General features: G+C 48.3%; 1 protein-coding gene across 10 annotated transcripts in view; it reads right to left on the bottom strand.

The window, feature by feature from the left end:
- PEBP4 (phosphatidylethanolamine binding protein 4) overlaps positions 1-24,734 on the bottom strand; it is a 247,315-nt gene that overhangs the window by 168,625 nt on the left and 53,956 nt on the right. The window lies entirely within an intron of this gene.

Here is a 24,734-nt window from a genome sequence, read left to right as displayed (position 1 = left end):
GGATGCATGATTCAGATGGCTGAAGCTTAGATCCAACTGAGCCTCAGTTTCCAGAAGCTGCCCCTTCTCTTGTGTCTGATAAGGCTGATCTTACCTTGCAAGAGAAGACCTGATCTTGATGCCCGCACTGAGCCCCCCTCATTACTCCAGACCTGTCCTAGAGTCAGATTTCAGCGTATCCTACAGAGACAAGTATAAAGTCTGATCCCCAAACAAGCAGACTTGCACATCAAAATAATTGACATTTGTTTTCTTATATTTATTGGCAGAGATCTGAAAATTTATGTTATCTCAGAAATCTGAGAAATCTACTGTATATACTAAGGTAAGGTACTAGATCAGAGGAAAGAAGATAATCTGAGATTGGACCAGCTTGATCAATATGGATTCTAGATCCAAAGTGCTAGCTAGATCATCTGGGTGTGGGTCTGTTGGCTCAGGGCATTCCCTGACGACAGCTGAATTCAATGGTGTCCTATACTAACTAAAATTGAGGTGATGAAAATTCCCTGATATAATATACAGGGAAGAACTCAAATACCTAAAGAACTATAGAAATGTTGGGGTAGGCTAACACACTGGCCCCGTCTGTGTTCTCTGGCCCCCTCTATGTCCTGAGAACATATTTCCTTCATTAGTATTTAGGAATACTTTGGTGAGGGGTTGCCAGCATTATTCTTTGGTTTGGTCATCTTCAGAGTTTCTCTTTACTCTTGGTTTTCAACAGTTTCATCGTGATACCTCTAGGTGTTGCCTTGTTGCTGTTGTTTTAGGTCCTGATTATAGCTCTCTGAGCTTCTTGGATCTATTAGTTTTAAAAAAATTCTTGGCTATCATCTCTTAAAATATTTCTTCTGCTCTGTTACTTCTGTATTTTATTTCTGGGACTCCAAGTTATGTAGTTGAAACCATTTTCTATTGTCCCACACTTCTTGGATGCTCTGTTGTGTCCATTGCCCTTCTTTTCTCTCTTTATTGTGCTTAGATAATTTCTATCTATCCATCTTCAAGTTCACTTAATCTTTTACCAATTATGTCCAATTTGTGGATAAACTCATCCTAAGTGCCATTTTATAAACCTATCTAGTTTTCCTTGACAGAGGTTCTGCTTTTTTTGTGAGATTGCCTCCTAGGGCATAAGACCTAGCCCTGAGCCCAACCTAGGAGGCACAAGCCCTGCTCCCCAAGAATAGAGTTCCTCATGCCAGTCTGTTTGCCTAAGCCCCCCGTTGCTGCCAATTGAGTACTCCTTCCGCCCTGGGTAGGTCTGATGTGTGATATGAGACAGCTGCCTTAGAATTTCTGGTAATGTAGTTGGGGAGATAAACATGTTTGCAAAACACCACATCCTGCCATAGACTGAGATCAATACCTTCAGAATGCAGAGTAATGCGGGAACTTAGAGGGGAAGATGTGTTAATCTGGGGGAAAAGACATGGAGTTAAGTTTTAGAAAACCATGGTCATAGCCCAAGTGTGGTATAAAGAAGGTCTGAATTAGTGCAGAGCACAGGTCAGAGCTGACATGCATTAACGGAATTTTGCCCCTGCTTGCCTGTCGATTCTTACCCAATGGCTTAATTACCTGATGGCTGCAATGTCAGTGGGCATGTTATCAGGGTTCCATCCTGCCTGCTGAGAGTGCCTTCAGTCTAAGTTGAATCTTCTCTGATCTCCCTCCATCATCCAAATGATCAGTGTCCTTCCACCCCTCCCACCAGGGGTTTCTTGGAGCTGACTCAGGTGCACTCCTCCACTAACTTCCCTGACATTTTGTCCAGTGAGATTTTTCTAGCTCTGGATACTGAAGAACTACATCATCCATTTCACGCCTGTCCTTGGTCTCTATTCTCGTTCAAGCTGAGGCTCAGAAATTAATAAGACCCTCCCAACATACTGTGTTCTTTGGTAGGACCACCGTTACTCAGAGGCTAGGAAGTGACAATTTATGATGGGGCAGTATTTCAGAGATGCAAAATGCCTCAACCATCTTGCCATCAGATATATGAAGTCCCCAAATTCACAATTAGTGTCCCTTTTCTTTAGCATAGTAGCATAGTAGCTCTGAACTTAAATTGATGCATAGTATATGATTATATGATGGTTCTTTCTCTTGTCTCTCTACATACATACACATATATACATGTATGTGTGTAAACACATGTATACACACATATACATGTATACTTGTACATATATGGGTACAAATATGTGTACATGATGTGTATGTATATATGTACATATAGTATATGATGGTTTCTGTCTCTTTTTCTCTATATACACACACATATACACGTATGTATATGTGTGTGCATGCATGTGTGTTTACACACGTGTGTACATATATGCATACATTCTGTGCATGTATATGTGTGCAGTTTCATGTATATGTAAAATTATATTTAGAGATATCTGTATAGATAGAAATATATACATAACTAAATCAAATATCCCAATGTCCTAATGTACTAAATATACTAATATATTTTTATATATAAGTACACATATTAAATACACTAAAGCTTAAAGTAGACATTGATATAGAAAGGAAATGATTTAAGAAAGATTTAAAGAAAATATAGGAAAAAATTTAAAACTGAGTAAATCCTACAATTTTTCTGCAAATTGAAAAAAATATAGCTTTCTTTCCTTCTTCCTCTTCCTTCTTCTTCCCTTTTCTTTCTCCTTCTTTTAATTTAAGACTGTTCAGTCTCTTAGCATGCAAAGTCCCTTGGGGCAGATAACATTTTAAGCTGCTATCAGTCACCACACTGGGATGTGATGTGTTTGAGAAGAACAGACATAGCTGGGAGTAGGAGTGGGGGTGGGGGTGGGGACAGAGAAGGAAGAGGAAGCTGCATGTTCAAGGAGAAAAAGAACATGGGAAAGGACATGGTATGTGGTGGGTTGAGATACCAAAGACAAGCTGTCAATGCCATCATTTTAGACAGGCATATCTTGGCCACTTAACTGTCAAGAATTAGCTCTCTAGTTTTAATATGCAAAAAAATCACCAAGTATTTTGTTTTTCCTTGTTCAAACCTCCCAACAACCCTACGAGATGGGTGTTATTAATCTTGTTGTATAGTTGAGAAGACTGTGGCTTGAGAGGTAGACTTTCAGATCCACTTCCATCTCCAGCCTAGGTCTCTGCCTTGAACATCAAACTCTTATATATGAACATTCACTCAACACCTCTCCCTGGAGGTCTGATAACACCTCAAACTCAGCATGCCCAGATCAGATTGCCTGAGTTCTTGCATGCACCCCTCAAACTGACTCTTCCCTCAGTCTTTGCCATCTGCTTATGGACTGAATGCTTGTATTCCCCACCCCTCATTCATGTGTTGAAGCCCTGACCCCTAATGTGATAGTATTTGGAGACAGGGCCTTTAGGAATTAATACAGTTTAGGTAAGGATGGAATTAGTGCCCTTATGAGAAGAGACACCAGGGAGCCCTCTCTCTCTGTCTCTCTCTTCCACATGAAAATACAGAGAAAAGGCAGCTGTCTGCAAGAGAAGACAAGAGAACCCTCAATTGAAACTGACTTGACCAGCACCTTGACCCTGGATTTCTACTCTCCAGAACTGTGAGAATAAATTTCTGTTGGTAAAGTCACCCAGTCTATGGTATTTTGTTATGGCGGCCTGAGTAGAAAATGGTAACTCTATCCTTTCAGCTATCAAATAGCTCAATCTACTATGAAGGTTCTCAAACAAAGCACTCTAACCTTTGGTTTAGGGTATGTGAAAGGACAACCATGTTTTTTTTTGTTTTTTTTTTTTCCCAAAGGAATGAAGTGTTTCCCTCATGCTCCACTTTCCCAGGAGGATGCTAGAATTGGCTCCTGGGATGTCTGCTAGTTCCTACTGTCCTCTTTCTTTCTGTTCTGCAGTTACTAAATGTTTCTCGAGGTCTGGTATACATGAGACCCTTCTCATCAGAGAAAATTTGTGGTTGAAATATGCCAGCCAAAATGCAGGGCAGGACAGGCCTAGGTAGCTCTGTGGGGGTAACAAAGAGGTGACTTTTGAGGGGCTGGGCACTGAGGAGGCTCCCTTACTCCCCAGAGGGGAAGAGCTCAGGAAGGCAAGAAGGGATGGGCCTCAAACTGACTAGACAGGGAAATTGACCCCAAGATGCCTTTTGCTAGTCCCTACTATGGATGTTTCCAAGGAAATGTGGCTTGATGAATTAAAGTCCATTGTTCTGGACAAGCAACATAGCGTGGCAGTCAATATCCGGCCACCAGAGCCAGATCACCTGGGTTTGAAGGCTAGCTCCAAAGCTCACTAGCTGGGGCAAGCCACACACCTGTTTCCTCATCTGGAAAATGGGGATAATAACAGCACCTACTACATAGCACTGTTGTGCAGATGAAATGTTGACAGTACATAAAGAGCTGAAGACAGTGCCTGACCCATAGAGTGAACTTTTACCATGCTATGCTCTCTGGAGGTGGGAAAGCTGCCCTAAGCAGGCTGGACCCTGACCCAGGGAGCCTAGGGCTGCTGGGTATTTGGGCCTCATTCCTCCTTCCTTGTTGTTCCCCAACCTGAGACTGCTTTGGAAGCCCTGGCACTGGAGTGGCAGGGAGATTGGGAAGACTGTTTCTCTGTCTGAGCAGCCTCAAGTGCTTATAGGAAGCAGCTGAGGGCCTTCCAAATTATTCACTCTGAAAAGCCAGAGCATGGATGAGGAAGTGGTAAATATATATATATTTATATAACATATAAATAACATTATATATATATATATTTGTTAGCTTTCCATTCTGGAAGGTTCTTTGTACCCACCCTGCAGGTCAGGGCCTGATGGGGAGCTCCTGGCACCTGTGACTCCCCCTGTTACTATGGTGTCTGCTGAACAGCCTCTGGGAAAAGCAGCTCTGGTCCTGGTTCCTTTTTACCTAGGAAGGCTGGGGATGGAGGCAGGAGGAGTGTCAGACATCTCATCTACCTAGTATTACTAGAAAGGGATTAAAACATTGCAGAAAAATGGCAAAATTCGTATCTGTACCGCTCTTCATTTTTCCAATAGCTCTCATGGGTTTTATGTTTCTTGAACTATCTAACAACCCTGGGACAGCCAGGATGGCACATAAGGGAATCCAGAACGTGAGGAGAGGTTAGCCTTCTCACCTATGGTTACCAGGTGAGTGGCAACAGAAGTGTGGCACAAGGAAAGCAGGAAACCTGGTGGGCTCTATCGCCACCTGCCTGTGTGACCTTGGACAAGATCCCTAACTTCTCTTCGCTTTAGCTTTCTCATCTGCAGAGTGAGGGTCACGATCCCAACTGAGACAAGGATGAGGGATCTGAAACATATAACAGGCTCTCTGACTGTGAGAGCCAATAGACATGACTGATCTGGAGGTCACTTGCCCTAGCCCCAGTGTCCAGGACACAGCTGAGCATCAGAGAGGGTAGGAGGGAAGATGAGAACTGACATTTAGTGAGCACCTACTGTGGCAAAAGCTCTCTTGCACCCAGGCTGGTTGCTTTGAGTACACTTTCCCCTTTAAGCCTCTCAATGCAGATATTGTTACCCACATTCAAGAGGAGGGAAGGGAGGCTAAGAAGGCTGAGAAACCTGCTAGTCAGATACAGAACTGGAATCTGAACACAAATCTGTCTTTTTAGCCCTCCACGGCTCATGCTATGACTCTTCTATGCTGCTTTTCAGATCCCCACATCTGAAAACTACACACAAGGGCATCTTATACACCACAGGGCTCATAGGCTAAAACACAGGACACTTGACTCACATCCCCCTTTTCAGCCTATTTACTCTTAGTTTAGAAATAATTCTGACATACTTGATTATCAGTTTTCCCATATTACCACAGATCAGAAGGGACATATGGATACTAATCATCTTTAACAGTAGTAAAAAATAACAGATAACAAGAGCGAAATAAATTTTTAAAATAATTTTAGCAGTGTTGGGCGGTTTTGTGCAGAAGCAAATAACCCTATAAATTTCTCTGATCCCTCAGATATCACTCGTGAGGGATCAAAAAAAAAAAATTCTGCCTTCCCTATGAAAATAAAACGTGTATTCCCAAGGTGGACATTGTTCCAGAAAAAGAATCTCCACACTAGATGTGGCATTTGGACCTCCAGCAGCTCTGACTCCTGTCCCCCAAGATCTGTTCACCCCTTTCTGAGTCCTGTCGGGGGCACTGTTCCACCTTTCTAGCCAGGGCAGAGCACAGACATAGATAAACCCAGGTGCTCATCCTTAGCACCACTGTGAAATGAGAGATGCATCACGTATTCACGGAAGACTCCAAGACAAGCTGATGAAGAGAATAACACGAAACCAGGTGCAAAATAGCCATTTGCTCATCATTTGCATAATCAATAAATATTGATCTGGCACCTGCCATGTGGCAGCACAGTTCCAGGACCAGGGCTTTCAGTTGTGAGGTGTCCAGCCTGCCTTCATGTGTCTGAAGTCATCTGCAATAGCACCCACCCGCTCTCTGCACTGTCCAACAGGACTGTGGCGTAGTGAGAGATGAGTATTTGATCTTTGTCCTCAGTTCCTGGCACACAGCTCCTCGGACTCTTGGAATCCAGAGTGTTATGTGTCTTTTGTGTGCTAATGAGATGACTGGTAGTGGGGGACCCTCTAGAGAGCTTTAAGATGGGAGCTGGTCCTGGAAAGACCAAGGCCTGATTAGGAGGTTGGAAATTTCAGCCCCACCCGCAGACCTTCAGCGGGGCTGGAGTTTGAATTAATCACCAGCGGCCAATGATTTTAATCAATCATTCCTTTGTAAATGAAACCTCTGTGAAAACCCCCAAATGATGGGTCTGGAGAGCTTCCCTGGTGGTGAACATATCTAGGTGTTACTAACAGGGTGGTGCTCCCAGAAAGGGCACGGAAGCTCCGTGCAACCCTCCTCATGATTTGCCCTGTGCATCTCTTCCATTTGGCTGGTCTTTGAGTTGTATCCTTTATAATAAACTGGTCATTGTAAGTCAACCGTTTTCCTGAGTTCTGTGAGCTGTCCTAGCAAATCATGGAAACTGAAAGTGGGGGGTGGCGGTGTAGTGAGGACACCCAATTACGCAGCTAAAGCAGAGAGAAGCATGAGCACTCTGGGCACCCAATACTTGTGAACTGTGTCTGAAGTGGGGGATGGTCTTTGAGACTGAGCCCTTCGCCGGTGGAGTCTGATACTAAGTCTAGGGAGTCAGTGTGAGAATTGAATTGAAATGCAGGGTGCCACGTTGGCGGATGGAGAGCTGAAGAACTGGCTGTTGGTGTGGAAAAAACCCACACGTTTGGTGTCAGAAGTATTGTGGGGAGAAAACACTGCGGAGTGACTGACACAGCCACCGGACTTCTAATTCCCTATCCTAGATGATTGATAACGGGGGTGTGGGGGGGAGCCTCCCCTGCAGGGCTAGGCCCCACCTGGCCACCTGGCCTTCGCCATGTAGGAGTGCACTGATAGGCCCCCGCTAGAACACTCAACAGCTCCTGCTGCCACGGAGAGGAAATGCTTGTGCATAGCAAGGGCACTCTCTGTGACAGGTGTTTGCGACGATGACATGGAGTCACTTAACAGAGGTTAAATTATGTTCACTAGACTGTTTAGAAAGGCAGGGTCATATGTAACCAATTTTAGAAAGACTGCCACACAAAACATGATTAAAATAAGAAGTCTGAGTATGTAAAGGAGCAAGGTGTGATTGTCTGGAAGACGAGCTTAGAAAGAACAGCTCCCTCTCACGGGTGCTATTATTGTTTGCCATTTTTATCAAAAACCTACTTCCAGACTCCAAGCCCTACGTCCTTCCTTAATAGACCATTACAAGTTCCCTGCCCACTCCCCCCACCCCCGAAACCGCACGGCAGGAGGCAGTGTCCCCTGTGCACTTGTGATTCTGGTGAGGATGACCAACCTCATGCGGTTTTGGTTAGGGTCTGATGCCTTATTAGCTTCTCCCGAGGCTACAGCCTCTCCCCACATGCCCTGGGCACATTGGATACCCCACTGTGTCTGCAGCTCTGGTCCCTAGCCCCAAGCCCTGGTGAGTGCCGGGCTTGGGCCTCTGTCCAGATCCTGCCTCTGTAGCAAGGGGCCAGAGAACCATGCTGATTTCCCTGGGGTAAGGAATAGCTTCTGCCTGGGAAGCGTTAGGGTTCCAATGTTCCCAAAGGTTCAAAGAACCTTGTGGGTTCTGCTCCATAAAGGGGAAAGAGGGTTTGCTGAAGGCTGACCCCAGGGCCCCTGCTGGAGGGAAGCTGCATGTGACACAAAGCTTTTCCTGTAGAAGACTGGATTCGCACTCAGGGCCCCCCCAGCTTCCACCCAGTAGTAGATAGCACTGGGTTTGCACATGCCATAGGTGGAGTGGAGATAGCCCTTGAACCCTGAACTTTCCTGCTTACATTGCACAGACCTTATAAATAGAGGTCTTGCAGCCTGACATGCCTGAAGGAATAGGCATGGTAGCAGGTCAGACAAACCCAGGACGGCAGTGATATTTCAGGCACAAACCCCTGGGACTTGTATTCCATCTCACTCTGGTCCCTTATGCTCCCATAGCTTAAGTGGGGAGAATCACCCCAAGACCTCTGAACGGTTAAGAACAGGATTCCTTTACCTGCTGTCTGAGAGGCAGCCATGAGTTTGTCATTAAACACACAAATTTGAGAACCAAACAGCTGGTCAAATCCTGCCCCCATCACCAACCGACTGTGTGACTCTTGGGCAAGTTGCTTAACCGATCTGTGCCTCAGTTTACCTATCTGTAAGACCGGGATAATCGTGGTTGTGAAGAGTAAATGGGTTAATATTTCTAAAGTGCTTAAAACAGTGCCTGGCACTCGCCAGTGAATGCTAAATAAAACAAAATGGTCCGGCAGAGACAGGGGATTGAAGAGATGAGGCATTTTCAATAAATATCACTGAGGCTCACGTATACAGATTCTCCCTCTGTGGCTGACTCCTGGCCTCAAAGGCTGTGCCTCCCAAAAGGGGCTGTAGGGGAGGGAGTGCATGAAGGGTTAAACCCCCAAGTGAACAGAAAAACAAGTTCCATCTGGTCCCTGGGACAAAGCGACAGCCTGCAAAGCCCCCAGCCCGGGCTCCTGCTCAAAGGACACATTGCTTTTTAAAATTCCAACTTGTGGCTGCCTCGATCTATAAATCAACCAGTTCTCCACACCCTAGAGCTCGGAACAGGATTCACAAATGGCAGCGAGACATTCATTCCGAGAATAGGCATATGAAAGTGACTTTGCACTCAGGGTACCCAGCCTCTCAGCTTCCTGAAAGGCCCTGGGGGTACTGCTTCATCCCAGTCCCCCCTTCAGTGCAGGAAGTGCTCTCCAGGTGGCAAAGAGAAGGAAGGCAAGATAGCAAGTGGTCAAGGCTCAAGCTGGGATTTGGGGTTTTCTTTAGAGGCTCTGCTTAGGACAAATGTCCCTGGGACTTGGTTGCACCCCCATCTTTACCATCGACACAAAAAGCCACTTGCCCTATCTCCTCACATCTAAAGATGCTGGGACCCCATCCTTAGATACCAAGCTGGGAGTGGGGCAAGGCTGATTCACCAGAGCCACCAAATACTCCACAGAGGCACTGGGGAACCGGATGCGGAGAAGCACATGGGTTTCTGCTGCCTCCCCAGACCGTGTGCACACAGGGCAGCTTGTGCCCCAGCATCCCCTGCAGGTACCTCGAAGGGAAGAGGGATCTAGAATGAAACCCAGGACTCTCCTTGAGGACCTTTGCCTGAGGCAGGGCCCTTCCATTTTTACCATCCCCCTGGATACATGCCCATACCCGGGGAACGCTGAATCCAGCCCTAGCACTAACCCTGCAGAGCAGGGAAGTAATTCACAAAAAGTTGGGCAATTCAAAGTTACGGTTTCCACAGCAACCAGCACTCAGACCATTTGGGTAGCTGAAGCTTTTCCTCTTAGCATTCACTCTTTTTCTCCCCAAATAGCATTTTTTTTCCTTATTATTAAAGTAATACATGTTCATTGGAGAACATATGGAAATTGCAGACAAGTGTAAAGGAGAAAATAAAAATCACCCTTAATCCCACCACTTGAGGTGATCCAATGTCAACATTTTGATGTATTCTCCATTCGTCTAGGGTTTTTTTTTTTCCATGCATAAAAAGATATAATTTTTGAAAATTGAGACTGTAGTGAAATTACTGTTTTATCATTTGGTTTTTTCCACTTAAAAATATATTGTAAGACTTCCGAATAGCCTTAAATATTCTTCGAGAACATGATTTTTAATGGATACATGGTACTTTTTCATATGGATAGAACATATTCTATTTAACCAATCTATTGTTGAACATTTATGTGCTTTTCCTTTTTTCTTTTGCTATTTTAAATAATACTACAATGAACAGCCTTTTACATAAATTTGTGTGTATGTATCTGATTAAGTAATCAGATTAGAATAAATTCGTAGAACTAAAATTACTGTTCAAACACAATGAACATGCTAATGATTTTAACACACATTATCAAATCACCCTCTGGAAAGGTTGAAGATTTGTACTTTTACCTGTAATGTATACTCTTCTTTAAAAAAGAAAAATAAAAAAACCACCCCAAACTGAAATTTGGTTGGTTTTAAATAAAGTCCGTACTACTTATAAAAAGTACATCTCCTTTAATTGAAGCATTCCCCTGCCATATTTTTAATAAATTTTCTTATTTCCATAATCACCTACTAACATCCTTTCCCCTCTGTTTCTATGGGGTATTCATCTTTTCCTTATTGATTTATAAGAGCTCCTTATGCATAAAGATAATAATCCTTTGCCATATTTGTGGCACATATGTTCTCTCAGTTTGTCATTGGATTTTTATTTTGTTTACGGCATTTTTAAAGTGTAGAAGTTTCAAATATTGTTGTAACTCACATCCATCCTTCTTTTCCTTTCTGATTTTGTCCTCTGATTTTTATGCTTAGACCTTCTCCACCCTGAGATCAGAGAAATAGTCACCTGTATGTTGCTTTTCCAGTTATTTTATGGCTGTGTGGTTTGGGATTTACATCGACTGCTCTAAACTCCCTATGGATTCCACGTAGAGGTGGGGTTCTGAATTTGCTTGTCTAATGGTCCTAAGGCTGGAGTCGGGTCAGAGATGGTTGCCGGGCGATGCAGGAACTGACCTGTTGCTTCTGCCTTCCAGGAGCGCTCAGCCTGGCAGGCAGCTTTCCACGGGGCCCCAGGTTTTTACGAGTGAATGGAAGCAATGAATAACTGCTCTGCGACTACACACTGGAAAAGGTGCACCTCACGTGGCTCTGTTTCCCATCTGAGATGGGAGAGGTGGAGGACGGGGATCAACAGATGTAGGGGGAGAGCTGGTGAGCCTCTCCAGTCTTACCATGTTAAAAATCCAGGGACTGGGGATCCCTGGGTGGCTCAGCGGTTTAGAGCCTGCCTTTGTTTGGCCCAGGGCGTGATCCTGGAGACTCAGGATCAAGTCCCATGTCGGGCGCCCTGCATGGAGCCTGCTTCTCCCTCTGCCTGTGTCTCTGCCTCTCTCTCTCTCTGTGTCTCTTGTGAATAAATAAATAAAATCTTATCTTAAAATAAAATAAAAAATCCAGGGACTGGATTCCAGACCTGAAATCAACCATCACTCTATTTGCAGGATGAAGAGCTAGAGGCAGTTCTGCTGGCATTGGGCCTCATCAGGTACCAAGTTCTCATGAAGAGGCACTGAGGGAAGGAGGAGCCTGGGACATCAGCTCCCCAGAGATGTGGACTGTCTCTTTCATCCAGCCTCCCTCCAAGGGCCTGAGAGGCAGTAGGTACCAGGTGGGAGGGTGGCATCCTGAGCACAGGGTGGTTAGCTCTGTCCAGCATCCAGGAAGATGCCGCTGCAGGTGCCCCCTCTGTCCAGCCTCAGGGGACTAGTGCCTCTGTCATCCCTATTTCAACCCAGCCCCCAAAACTTTTTACTGAGGGGTTTTGCTCAGTTTCCAAAGTCAACTCTGCAGGTACTAACAAGGCAAGAGGTTTGTTCATTCACTCCACATGTTTACTGAGTGTCCACTCTCTGCATAGCCCTGTGTCCAGCCTTGTAGATCTATTCTTTTTCAACCAGGCATAAAATATTTCCCTTTTATCTGCCCTTCTCCATTTTCTCTCCTTAAACCCTTAAAGCACACACACACACACACACACACACACACACACACACACACTTACAACCCTCTATCTTGAATACCCTGTCCTCCAGCCATCACCCTACCTCGGCTGTTGTGTTACAGGCTGCACTAGTCACCTGGGCATCAGAGAAGATTATAACCACCACCATCATTTATCCAATGCTCCCTGTGTTGGCATTGAAGTCTCTAAATACATGATCTCTCATAATCTTTATCCAATAACTTTCGCTCAGCAAATGTGATGTGCCTACCATGTGACAGAGACTCTTCTAGCGTGTGGAATACACCCGTAAATAAACCAAAGATTCCTGCCTTCATGAAACTTACATCCTAGCTATGGAGTAGGGGTGGGAATAGACGAAACAAATGAACAAACTTAATAAATGAAGAAAGTATATGTGCTTTAGAAGGTGTAAACATGATAGAAGTGGGGAGGGACTAGGGGGCTCAGGAGGAGCAGGGCTGGGAGATGGGAAGGCCTCCCTGAGAAGATGACCTTGAAGCAGAGATCTGAAGGAGGCGAGGATGTGCACCATGGAGATATGAGGGGAAAGAGCCTAAGGCATGCCTAGTGTGGTCAAGACACAAAAAGGAGGCCAAGTGAAAAAGGCAAAAAATGGTAGGAACTGAGGTCAGAAAAATGACAGTGAGCCAGGGTCTAGGGTTCTGTAAGCCATTGTGAGTTGAGCACCATGCTCTTACTCAGGTGAATTGGGGGGAAATGGAAGGATTTCGAGCAGAGGAGGAACCTGATGTGACCTGCAGATTTAAAGGCTCATCTTGGCCACTGTATTGAGAATACACTGGGGGTTTGGAGCAGGCATGGTGCCCGGGAGACCAGTTAGGTGGTTATTGTAATAACCCAGGTAGAGAGGGTGGTGGTCCCGGCCAAGGTGTTATCAGTGGAGGAAAAGAGAAGTGGTCAGCTTTTGGTTATGTTCTGAAGGCAAAGCCAACAGGGTTTCCTGGTGGATGGGATGTATAATGGGATGACTCCAAGATGTTTAAGCAACACAGCTAGAGGGCTGGGGTTGCTCTTTGCTGAGATGGCAGAGACAGCATTTGGAGCAGGTTTGGGGGGAGGGGAGAGAACGGGCACCTCGGGCTGGACATGTTGCATTTGAGGGGTTTGTGAGATACCCTAGTGGCCATGTGACTAGGGCATCATAGAGATGACATTTGAAGTCATGACCTTGGATGAGACCACAAGGGAGAAAGTATAGAAAATGATGAGAAGATCAAACACTGATGCCTGGGATATCCTACAGCAAGAGGCTGGGGAGAGAGGACCAGCAGCCAGCAAAGGAGATTGGGAAGTGAAGAACCGTAAAGGGTGAAATCCAGAGAGTGTGGGTCCCAGCGGCAGGGTCGCAGGGATATCTAGGAGGAGGAAGTGACCAGCTGGGTCAAATGCTACTGGGGAGACCAGAAGGATTAGAATAGAGATTGGTCACTGGGTCTTACCCAGAAATGGATATTATACCCATTTTAAGGCAAGGGAAAGGAGTAAAGAGAAGAGCAAAGGTCAGAGTTATGAGCAACAGAGCTAAGATACAAGACAAGGTCTGGGCAAAACGCAGCCTGGCTGCGTCTCCTACTAACCCCCCAGTCTGGGTGCACTCAAAACCCAGGGAGTAGCTCTGACACCCAGCGATTCTCATTCCCACCGGACTATTCATGCTCAGGAAGTGGAACAGTCTCTGCAAGTCAGGGAAGACTGGGGATGAGCAGAGGCACGGCTGTAAACATTTTTTAATGCCGGGTGGGATGTGGGGGGGTTCTCAGAGCAAGCGGGTCTCCCTGGCTCTGCTTTCCGTCCAACTGTTCATTTCTTCCCCCTAATTAGGGCCTGGGCCCTGAGGGCATTTCCAGTTGGTGGCCTCTGGCTCAACGAGTTCCAGTCCAGGGGTATTTGTATTTGAGTAGAAGGGCATTTCCACAACCAACCGGCAAAGGGAGAGTCGGGATGAGGGGTCTGGCAGAGAGGCGTGCACGCCCAGCCCAAATCCAGAACCCTCCTTAGCTCCATCGCGGGCTCCAGTCTCCACTGTCTGGGGGCCCTGGGCAGTGCCTTCCCTGCTGGCGTGCGGGCTCGCCTCGCCCGGGGCAGGATGACAGTCGCCTGTCTCCCTCTGGTGTTGGCTCTTGGAATTGCAACCCCAGGGGACCGCAAGAGGCTCTCTATGCCTTCCCACACCCCGGGCCTGGAGAGCCACGCCTAGGAGCCAGGCCCGGCCCTCTTCCCTTCTCGGCCCCTCTAGGCCTTGTCTGCCTCTGCCCAGGACAGGTCTAGCCCTCCAGGCCATGGGCATGGGCCCTCTGCATTCCTAACTGCGACAGAAAGAACTCAGACACGGAAATTAGGATGTCTGATGGCTTACCCTGCCTCTCCCTTAGGTTAGCAGTGCAGACCTATAGATGGGGAAGAAACCAAGGGTCTCTGACTTGTGCGTTCCTGCACGCCCCCATGTCCCACCCCTAAGTTATTTGATATTGTGAGACCCATCTGAAAAGGGAGGGGCTGGCTTCTTCCCTGGACCTGGAGCTGGGTGGCTGAGGTGGCTGTTGGGAAATAGCTCAGGCCATTTGGGGGCACACTGCAGGTTGCCTTCTACTCTCAGGAGGAGGAGACCGTACAGACCTGGGTTCAAATCCTAACTTTGTCACTCATGAGCTCTGGAATCTTTCTGTGCCTCGGTTTCCTGGCTTGGGAAATGAAGGTGATCATACCTCACGGGGCACTTAGCACAGAGCCTGACTGTGTGGAAAACAGTCAGTAGATGTGGTCATGTGGTAAATGCTTGGGGATGACAGGGATGCAAGGAAAGAAGAGCACAGTACAGGAGCCAAGGGTTCGAGCCCGAGCTTCATCATTCCACTTAACACATCTGTGCGTTAGGGCACGCTAATGTCCACAAGGCTGTGAGGAGGCCCAAGTGGTGTGTGAGGCAACAAGTAGATGAGCGCTGCGCTCTGAGGCTGCACATCTACCTTCTCCGGCCATCCCTGGACCAAGGATCCTTGGTGTAGACAGAGACACCTGCCTGGCCCACCTCTTGGGACTGATTGGAGATAAGAACTGTCATGACAAGGGAAAGTGCTTTGAAAACCGGAACGCTTATCCTCTTGTCACCAAGAGATACCCGCCCCTCCCCTGCCAGCATCCTGCACTTAGCTCCAAATCACAGCACAGATTTCACTACACAAAAGCTTTCTATCTCCTGCTGTCTTCAAACATATAAAGGTCTCTGCCCTCAGGGGGTTTACATTCTAGGTGCCGAGATAGATGGGAAACCATATGGTGGCAACACCCCAGTTGACAGCAGGTGCAGGAGTGAGTAGATCCTGCCCACTCCAAAGTCTCAGTAGAAACATCCAGTTGAGGGAAGCCCAATTCCCAAAAAGGGAAGCTAAGCCACAGGACGACTGGTCACTGGTTTGGGCAAAGATGGGCAGTGTTACCAAACCTCTGTGTGGTAAAGAAGGTGCCGGCACTGGAGTCAGGAGGCCTGGGTGGTAGTCTTGGCGCTCTGTTAATCCAAAAAGGCTATATACAGTAGGATTCCAACTATAACATTCTGGAAAAGGCAAAAACTATGTAGAGAGCAGAAACTCTGTAGTTGCCAGGGGTCGGGGGATGCGTAGGCGGGGCACAGAGGATTTTTAGAACAGTGGAACTACTCTGATACTATAATGATGGATACGTGTCATGTCCATCTGTCCAAACCTCTACAATGTACAGCAGCAAGAGGGAACCCGCATGGAAACTATGCACTTTGGGTGAGAACAACGTGCCAGTGTAGGATCATCAGTTGCAACAAATGCACCACTCCGGTGGGGGGTGTTAATAGTGGGGGATGCCTGGGCGGGGGGATGTCAAGGAGCATCTAGGAAATCTCTGTACTTGCCACTCAAGTTTTCTGTAAACCTAAAACTTCTCTAAAACATGAAGTCTGTTAAAAACGAAATAGATGATTTCCCATGAGCTGCTGTTTCCTCATCTGTTAAACAGTCTCTGCCCTGCCTGGCCCACATAGCTGTGGTTAGGGCCAGATGGGCCAAAACCAATGCTGTCCAGCATCGAGGATGCACTGGTAAGAGAGTGAGATACCTCAAAGTCCAGATGGGGTGGCGACCAGCCCTGTCGGCCCCCGGCCCCAGCCTCAGGTCTGTGCCCACTGGGAGGGGACCTTGTCCCGGCAGCTGCTCCCCACAGGGAAGGATTTTCCATCTCCCCCACACCCCCACCCCAAGACTGCAAGTGTTAACAAATAACATCCTCCCTCATTCAAAAATCCTCAAAACCCTTCTCTGAACTCCTCTTTAGGCCACCGTCTTTTCTCTCCAATGAGAACAGACAACAAGCCACTGTACATTCAAAATTTGAGTATTCGTCTCTCCAAATGGCTCCCACAAGGGCCCAGCAGCTATTTTAAAATCCAGGAAGCCTCTGCTCACACCCCCAACGGTCAGCTCTGAACAGATCCCACACACTCAAAGTGCCCCACACAGACACTTGCTGAATGACCTTTTTTTTAAAACCAGGATGCAAACCCAGTGAACTCTCCTTTCAGATCCCACATGCCCCCTTCAAGGAGCGGCGGCCCACACAGTTTTTTTTTTTTTTTTCCAAAGAAACATTATTTGATCTGAGAAACATCTGGAACCCGTTTCCCCACACTTGACTGGAAGCTTTCAGCCGACATCAGCTGCCCAACCACCGAGCAAACACCCTGTTTGCCTGTGCTTGGAGGAGCACTACTGGGACTGGGGGAGGGTTGGGGCGGGGGACAGGCGGCTTGATTAAAAAGCTCCGGGAAGGTCAGGCTCAGGTCTGGCCAGAAGTTTTGCAAACCCTGGAGCAGTGAGCATAACGACAGGAAAGGTGGTGGGGGATAAAGAGGACTGGAAATAACGATCAAGGCCAAGAAGCTTCCTATTGAAGCCGCCCAGGAGCAAAACAGCCACACAAGCACTCCCGTGTTCTTTTTTTTTCTTTTTCTTTTTCTTTTTCTTTTTTTCTTTTCTTTTTTTTTTTTTTTTTTTTTTTTTTGCAATGACAATCATTCACATGCTTACCTCCCCCAGGTCCTGCTGGTCCTGGGCAGGGCTGGGGTTCATTTTTGCTCGAGTCTCTGGTGTCCAGTGGAGGAGCAGACAGGAGGCCTCCACCAGGACCTACCCCAGCCAGCAGATGCACTAGTGGCACCCCGAGTCCAGCGCAGACACGAGGGAGCATCCCTACTGCAAACACCTTTGCATTAAGTAATTGGCCCTAAGGCAATCGTGCCATAAAAGTTGAAAAGTAACCAACTGAAAGTTTGGTTTCACTGCTCCATCTTACCCCATATAGTCTAAACCCTCCTAGGGCATCTCTACAGTGATGCAGAGTTTTTCAAACCACCTTTGTTGTAGAACTTGGGAATGTCGACCAGCAGACACGGGACCAGGTGCCATAAACAAACAACGGTCTAGAAGCTGTCACCACACCATACAGAGCTCGGCTGCCTGTGCGCATCCTCATATTTGGCAACTAATAACCTCTCTCAATGAAGGAAGAAATTTTAGTGGAATAAAAAAAAGGAAAAGAAAAGAGAAAAAGTGTGGTGCTAAAGAAGGAGACGAGTCAACAAGGGAAAAAAATGTAATGATACCATGAAGGGAAGGCTTTGAAAACAAGTACCTAGGTACGATCTGCAAAATCAATTATTTGTGTAGAGATGCCACGAAGCTGCACTGCATATTCTTAATATGCTCAAATATTTTGTATTTCACAATAAAGTCTTTTTAATTTTGTTATTAGTTTTTAATGGATGTCCCTCTTTTATTTTTCATGACTTTACTTCTGCAGCAAAGCTGCCTTGTAATTAATTGTGCAGTAAAAACGTTGGTGGCAAAAATGCCTACGCATGAAACAACCTGGAACCTCATATGTTTTAAAGTAACGAGGGCAAAAAAAAATAAAGTAACGAGGATGGAATCAAGAGGCAAAATGATGTAGCTGAAAGACAGTGGACTGGAAGGGATCTAAGGCTGAATTTTTCTACTTTCCAGCTTTGGGAAGTGTGATCTTGGGAGGGCCCTTTATCTGCAATTACAGGGGCTAATCCCTACTCGTCCAGCTCCCAACCTTGTTGGGGGGATCCTGTGACAAGTTTCTCTGCAACTGCAAATTCTGCAAGGGTTAGAAGTGGCGGTTAGCGTTGCCCTTCTTTCCCTGGGCCCTGTCGTGGCCAGAGAGAACACCTCAGCAGAGGGCTGAGCGGCCTCAGGGATTTCAGCAGACTGTGACCAGGGACAAAGGATGAAGTGACACATGAGCAGGTTCTCCTTGCACATCCTCGCTGGGGCACTGGGTGCTCTCCTCGCCTGTCTTCCCAGGCCTGGCTCCACCCGTCAGCACCCCCTCCCTGACTCTGAGCCTCAAACTCCCACAGGCCTCCCAGAGCCTCCAGAAGCCCAAACCCTTCTGAGCCTTGTACTCTCCAGACTACAGGCCTGTCTCTCACAATGACAACTGACGCAAGTTACTAAGCTTGTGTCACACATCAGGCCCTGGGTTAGGGTTGCAGGTCATGAGTTCCCCCTACCACTTGGTGAATCGGTGAACCCCCCGCCCCCACCCTGGCCTGGATTTGCCATCTGCTCCCAGGTCCCTGCTCTGGAACTCCTCTGTCCATCCTCAAGAGCAGTGCCGGGGAATTTGCCAAATCTGAGCACCTCCCTCTGGGTGCCTCTGGCCGTGCAGCTGCTTCCCCCAGAATCTGAGCCGGGCGGCCACCTCGTCCATTCCTGCCCCTCTGGCCCTGCACCTTCCTGAGCTGTGTCTGGAATGCCCACAAAGTGTACTTTCTCACGTACACGCCCAAAGCCCTTCCAGCCTCCAGATGGCATCTCATCCCTGTGTGAGGGGCTCTGCTGCCTGTGCTCCAACTGGGAGACCCCTCACCCCTCCTGGGGCTGCCGCTGGCATGGTAAGCACACCGGCCTCCCCTCCTCTCATGTCTGCTCACCCCCGTGCCCGGACCTGGGGTCTCTGAAGCGTCTTCTGTGGTTCCCACCCTTGACCTGTGAGGAACTCGGAAATCTGCTCTTTGTTGACCTCCACCATCCCGTGGTTCTTCTCAGATGCAAACCTCTCCAGTGGGCCCATTATCTCGGATTTCTGCTGTATGCAGCCTTGTCCTTTCCACTGGCTCTTTCCTGCTAGCATTTAAATAGCTCAGGTGGCCCTGGGCTCCTTGCAAACTTCTGGTGTGTGGGGCCCACCCTGCCATGGCCTCTTCTAGCTCACTCCTCCGTCCTTGGGCTTGCCAATAGCTGGCTGGGTTAGGCCAGATACACTTTTTCCCTTACCTGTCTGATCTCTGCAGGCCGGCTGCAGGTGACCACTCCGTATGCTCCCCCCAGTGAGTCCCGCCACCTCGAAGCTTCCACTTTCCACACCCTGACACTGGGGACTCCAAATCTAGACCTCCAGCCTTGCCTTCTCTTCTCAGCGGGCTCATCGGGCACCTGCCTCTGGGTGCACACAGGGTTCTCAAATTCAGCGTCTGCAGAGTCGCTGCCACTGGCCTCTGTCCCTGTAGATCTAGTTCTCTTGTGTCCCTTGCTGGAAGCCATAATCATGGCACAGTGCCCTATCACCCCTGTCATTCTGATAACTATCGACCACACGTCCCTTCATTCTCTGAAGAGTCTTATTTTGGAGGACAAGTCGTATGCTCAGCCTCACCCTTACACCTGCCAGACTGTCGCAGAGACCCCAAGGTCATACCAGCCCTCCCTCCACCACTACCCCCCTTCCTGCACAGTCACCACGCCCTATGGATTTGACTTCTTTCTACCTCTCCGATCCATGCCACGGTCCACGCTCTCACCTACACTGAGTGCTGCAGCGGGGTGCTCTTTCTGCTTTCAACCTCATCTTTCTTCCATTTTTCCACCTGCACAGCCACAGTCACCCTCCCCAATTGCCAATCCGATCAGGTTCCTCAGCCCCTCCCCAGCCTGGCTTCAAGATCAAATCGGGGCAGCCTGGGTGGCTCAGCAGTTTAGCGCTGACTTCAGCCCAGGGCGTGATGCTGGAGACCTGGGATGGAGTCGGGCTCCCTGCATGGAGCCTGCTTCTCCCTCTGCCTGTGTCTCTGCCTCTCTCTCTCTCTCTGTGTCTCTCATGAATAAATAAATAAATAATTTTTTAAAAAATCAAATCCGGCTCCACTCCAGGGCAAGCGGCTTGTGTGGCCCGTTCCACTGTGGCCCTTTCCTCTCCTGAGCCTCATCCCTCACCAGCCAGCTGGGGGCCCCTCTTTGTGCCTTGCCTATTCGCTGTCCGCAGGTCACCCCTGTCACCTCCTCCAGGAGGCCTCCCCTGACTCCCATGCAGCTTGGCTCCCCTGCCTGGTCCTGGCGGTACCTGCAGCTCCTCTATCACAGCATTGACCACACACGACCCTGCACGTGCCAGCCACCCACCCATCTGTCTCCCCATCTAGACTGGGAGCTCCGTGGTGGCGCCTTTTGTTTTTGACTTCGAGGCACCAACATGGTGTCTGTGTGTTCAATAAGTATTTGTTAAGTGAATCACTTCCTACCCCTAACACTAAATTGTGCCCGGCTGCCACCCCAGGAGCAAATGCGCCTGGCTGCCCCCTGCATGTAGGCACCTTCCTCCTCTGCCCCTTCTTTCCCCAAATGAGAGAATGTGCCCCATCCATCAGGGGCTGCTCTAACCAGCACTACTGTGGGCATCAGGAGCCCTGTGTCCCGCCTCCGCTAATCATTTTGTAGCCACAGCAGCTCCTATTTTCCTGCTCTGTGTGTAAAGAGAAAAAGAGAAGGATGGGGGGGCAGGCTAGTTAGCTCTGAGGTCTCTTTCAGCAGAGAGAGTCTGTGACGCTCCCACATGTGTCCAGCGTTGTGGCTCTACTTCGGGCCCATTAGGGCAAGGAGGTGGCCCCCAGGAGGCAGCAACACAGACACCGCAGGCCAGGGTAGCTGGGGATATTCCTGCCCCACCCAGTGGGAGGACACTCAGAGTCACCTGTTTTCTGGGAAGGAGAAAGGCGCTGAGCCTGCCTGGAAACCTGAGGGACAGCAGGACTCCTTGTTCCTTCTCTCTAATGTAATGCACATTCCCCACTTAAAGGCAATTTCTTCACTTCAAAAGGATTCCAGCTGGTTAAATTCAAGGTGAAGAATGAGTCTCAGTCAAGAAGCTTCTCAGGGGCCTTTCAGTTTGCATCGTCTTGAAAAGGGATGCATTTTAAGACATTTGCCTCTTAATGTTTGTCAAAGCACCAGGGGAGAAAGCTTCTTCTTATTTCGACACCTCTCTCAGCTCTCGGGGCACAAGGACCTGCACCACTTTGTCTTTTGGGAAACCCACTGGACTTGTGTCCTGGCTTCCCCCTTCCCAGCCCTGAGCCCACACCCACCCTGGACGGAGGAGAGACCAGCTCTGGCCCCAGGGTCCACCAGACTCGCCAAGGCACCCAGCAGTTTAAAAGGCAGGCAGGCCATGGGACTCACACATCACATGGTTCACACTCCAGGAGGTGTCCTTCCACCTGCCATTAGTTCATTCTCTCACTCACTCACCTAGTCGGCTGACGTGCAGTCTGCCGCGCTGGTAGGGTCTGTGGGTCGTCTTACTTTCCTACAGCTTATAAACCGGCCAAGGCTATGCGTGATAGAAATAAGCAACCACAATACAAGACAGAAGGAAGTAAATGCCAGGTCTCGTGGGTAGGGGACATTTAAAAACCTCAGAGAAAGAAGAGACCAGCCAGGGAATGAGGAGAGGACCAAGAGGGAGGCAGTCAGGGAAGGCTTCTTAGAAGAAGAAGCATTTTGGTGCTGGCAGGGTATCCTCAAGAATGGGAAGTGGCCTGAGCAAAGGTGTGCAGGCAGGAAGAGCTCTGGTAGGCACAGAGGCACTGTCCCAGGCCAATGCACACCTCCTTCCAGGGCCTCACCCCTTGCTTAGTGGCCGTGGTGGTTGGGGGGGCTCCCAGGGCATGGCATGCCTGCTGGCAGCTGCTGCTTTGGTGGTGTTGCTTTAATCACCTTTGAAACAAAGCACTATGGGCACCTGGGTGGTTCAGTGGTGGAGCATCTGCCTTTGGCTCAAGTTGTGATCCTGGGGTCCTGGGATCAAGTCCCACACTGGGCTCCCTGCAGGGAGCCTACTTTTCCCTCTGCCGGTGTCTCTCTCTCTGTGTCTCTCATGAATAAATAAATAAAATCTTTTTTGTTAAAAAAGAAAGGAACAAGGCACTGTCCCTATATAGCCAGTCACTACCTACTTGCCCTTTCTCATTAGTCCCTGGGCTCAAAGGAAATGCTTTCGATCCTCTTCTCTGTCACTAAGGACTCAGGCTCCCCTGCCCACACTTCTGAGATTCCCAGATAACATTCACTTGCTCCCCAACTTTTTCAGTCACTCTCTAGAGGTGTTTGCTCCCTCTACCCCTTCAGGGAGGCTTTGCCCATCATCTCCTTTCTCATTGTCCCTGGCCTGTCTTCCCTTTCACCAGCCCCCCCCCCCCCCCCCCCCGCCCTTAGCAACCACTGCTGTCTATCCCAGGAAACCCATTCAGCAAGCCAGTCCCCAACGGTACCAGCACTCTGATGTCTCCCCTGGGAGCTATTGCCAGTAGTCCGGTCGGTGGTCAAGCATTTGGAGTTGGGCAAACCCGGGTTTAAACCCTGGCTCTGCCACTTTCCAGCTCTGCACTTGCTCTGATGAATTTCTTCCATAGGATCTTCTCTTGTTTTTCTGACTCAATATTCTCCTTTGGAGGAACCATTCTCTTCTGCTCTCAGCCTCTGAGATTTAATGGGGCTACCTAGGGTCATTGGCTCAGGGATAGGCATATGATCTAAGGAGGACAAATCCTGGGATTTTTAATGGTTGATAGTATCAATCTATTCCTACTGTGATTGATAAACTAGGAACACAAATCTGAAGCTGATGGGATTGTCTTTGCCACCACAAGGAAGGAATCTATTTACACATAGAACCAGCATAAGAAAAAGTAGAGAAAAGGGAAAAATCAATTTCTGGTGACATTGTTTGAGCACCTGGATCCAGCCATGCCTGATGCTATCCCTGGAGTTTTCAGTTTGTGAACCAACAATTTCTTCCCTCTTTGGCAAAAGCCAGTTAGAGTTGGCTTTTGTCACTTGCCGCTAACAGTCTCAACTGAAGAAATACTTCACTTGCAGACTTTGCTGAAAAGTTAAGTGAAATGATACATGAATAGTATCCAGCAATCCAGCATAAAGTGGGTACCACTCAATTAACGGTGTTTTTTTTTTTTTTCTCAGAAACTCTAACTGAATCTGCCAGTTTCAGTTGAGAAGAAACTCGAGTTCTGTGGCAGTAGAATATTACTTTTTCTTCCTTTGTTTCCATGACTTTGACCAATCTTTTCCTTGCGAAATCTCTCCTCGGCTTTCTTAACCACAGCTCTGTGTCCTTCATAATTCTCCAGGTTTTCTCCCCCAACCCCGCCTCTGGACTGAGACAGGGTGGGAGATTTCATGACCTGGAAGGGGTGAGGTCCATTTCTCTGCATTCTATGCCTACACCCGGAGGGACAGTCGGCAAAGAACAAGCTGAATCCAATGCAGACTTCTGAGCTTGCAGGGAACCAAGCACACCAGGCAGTCGGCAAAGTCTGCACTGCCATCTAGTGGACATCTGCTCTAAGATCACGCAGCGTGGAGCCCTTGGAGAACCCCCCCAACCCCCACGGGGGACAGTCACTGGGCTGCCAGAAAGTATTCCATTCGACCATGTTACTCTTTCAGTGGCAAAGCCAAGGACAAGTGAATCAACGGCCAAGTCAAGCATCTTATCCCAGGAGCAGCATTATACTCTCCCCTACAGGACTGGGTTTCTGCTCGGCTTCTGCAAGCTCTCCCCCATCCTGATCCAACTTAGAATCATAGTGGCCTATGTTTTCTCGGCTTCTCTCACACGTCCACCCGTGTGACCCAGGCCGAAGGCCTCCAGGGAGGAGAGCTGACAGGTCCACGTGTGCTCGTGCGTGTGCATGCATCTTCACTTGCGTGAGGCCTGGAGGGGTTGAGGGAGAGGAGACTGGGAAGGCCTCCTCATTACCTGCGTGCTTAGCCTCCTGGAGGAAAGGATGTTTGCAAACACAATAGCGGGCCAAAGCTTCATGTTTTCAAGCTCATAAGTTGTGGGACACATCACAGTCTATTGGTTCCCTGCTAGTGAAAACAGTTCAAGAAAGCGAGAAAAATCTACCCTCTGCATCTGAGTAACCTGTGCTCCCCCCACCCCAGAACTTGCTATTTTGTTGTGTTTGTCATGACCGCTGTCAGACCTGATGAACAGCAGCATTGATTGTCCTCAGGCTGGCTCGGCAGAGGGGAAGAGCCAGCAGTGGCCTCTCCCTCCCGCAGTGCACAGAGGGGACCAGAGGGCTGTGCACGTGATGTGCATGTGGTCACATCCCTGTGGCCCTTCTGTCTCCACCCATTTGTGACCTGATTCCTGGACACATCACAGGCATCGTG

This window comes from Canis lupus, chromosome 25 (assembly GCF_011100685.1).
Source record: "Canis lupus familiaris isolate Mischka breed German Shepherd chromosome 25, alternate assembly UU_Cfam_GSD_1.0, whole genome shotgun sequence".
Classification (NCBI taxonomy): domain Eukaryota; kingdom Metazoa; phylum Chordata; class Mammalia; order Carnivora; family Canidae; genus Canis; species Canis lupus.
Note: the sequence above shows the minus strand (reverse complement) of the source record. Positions and strands in the feature narration are given on the sequence as shown.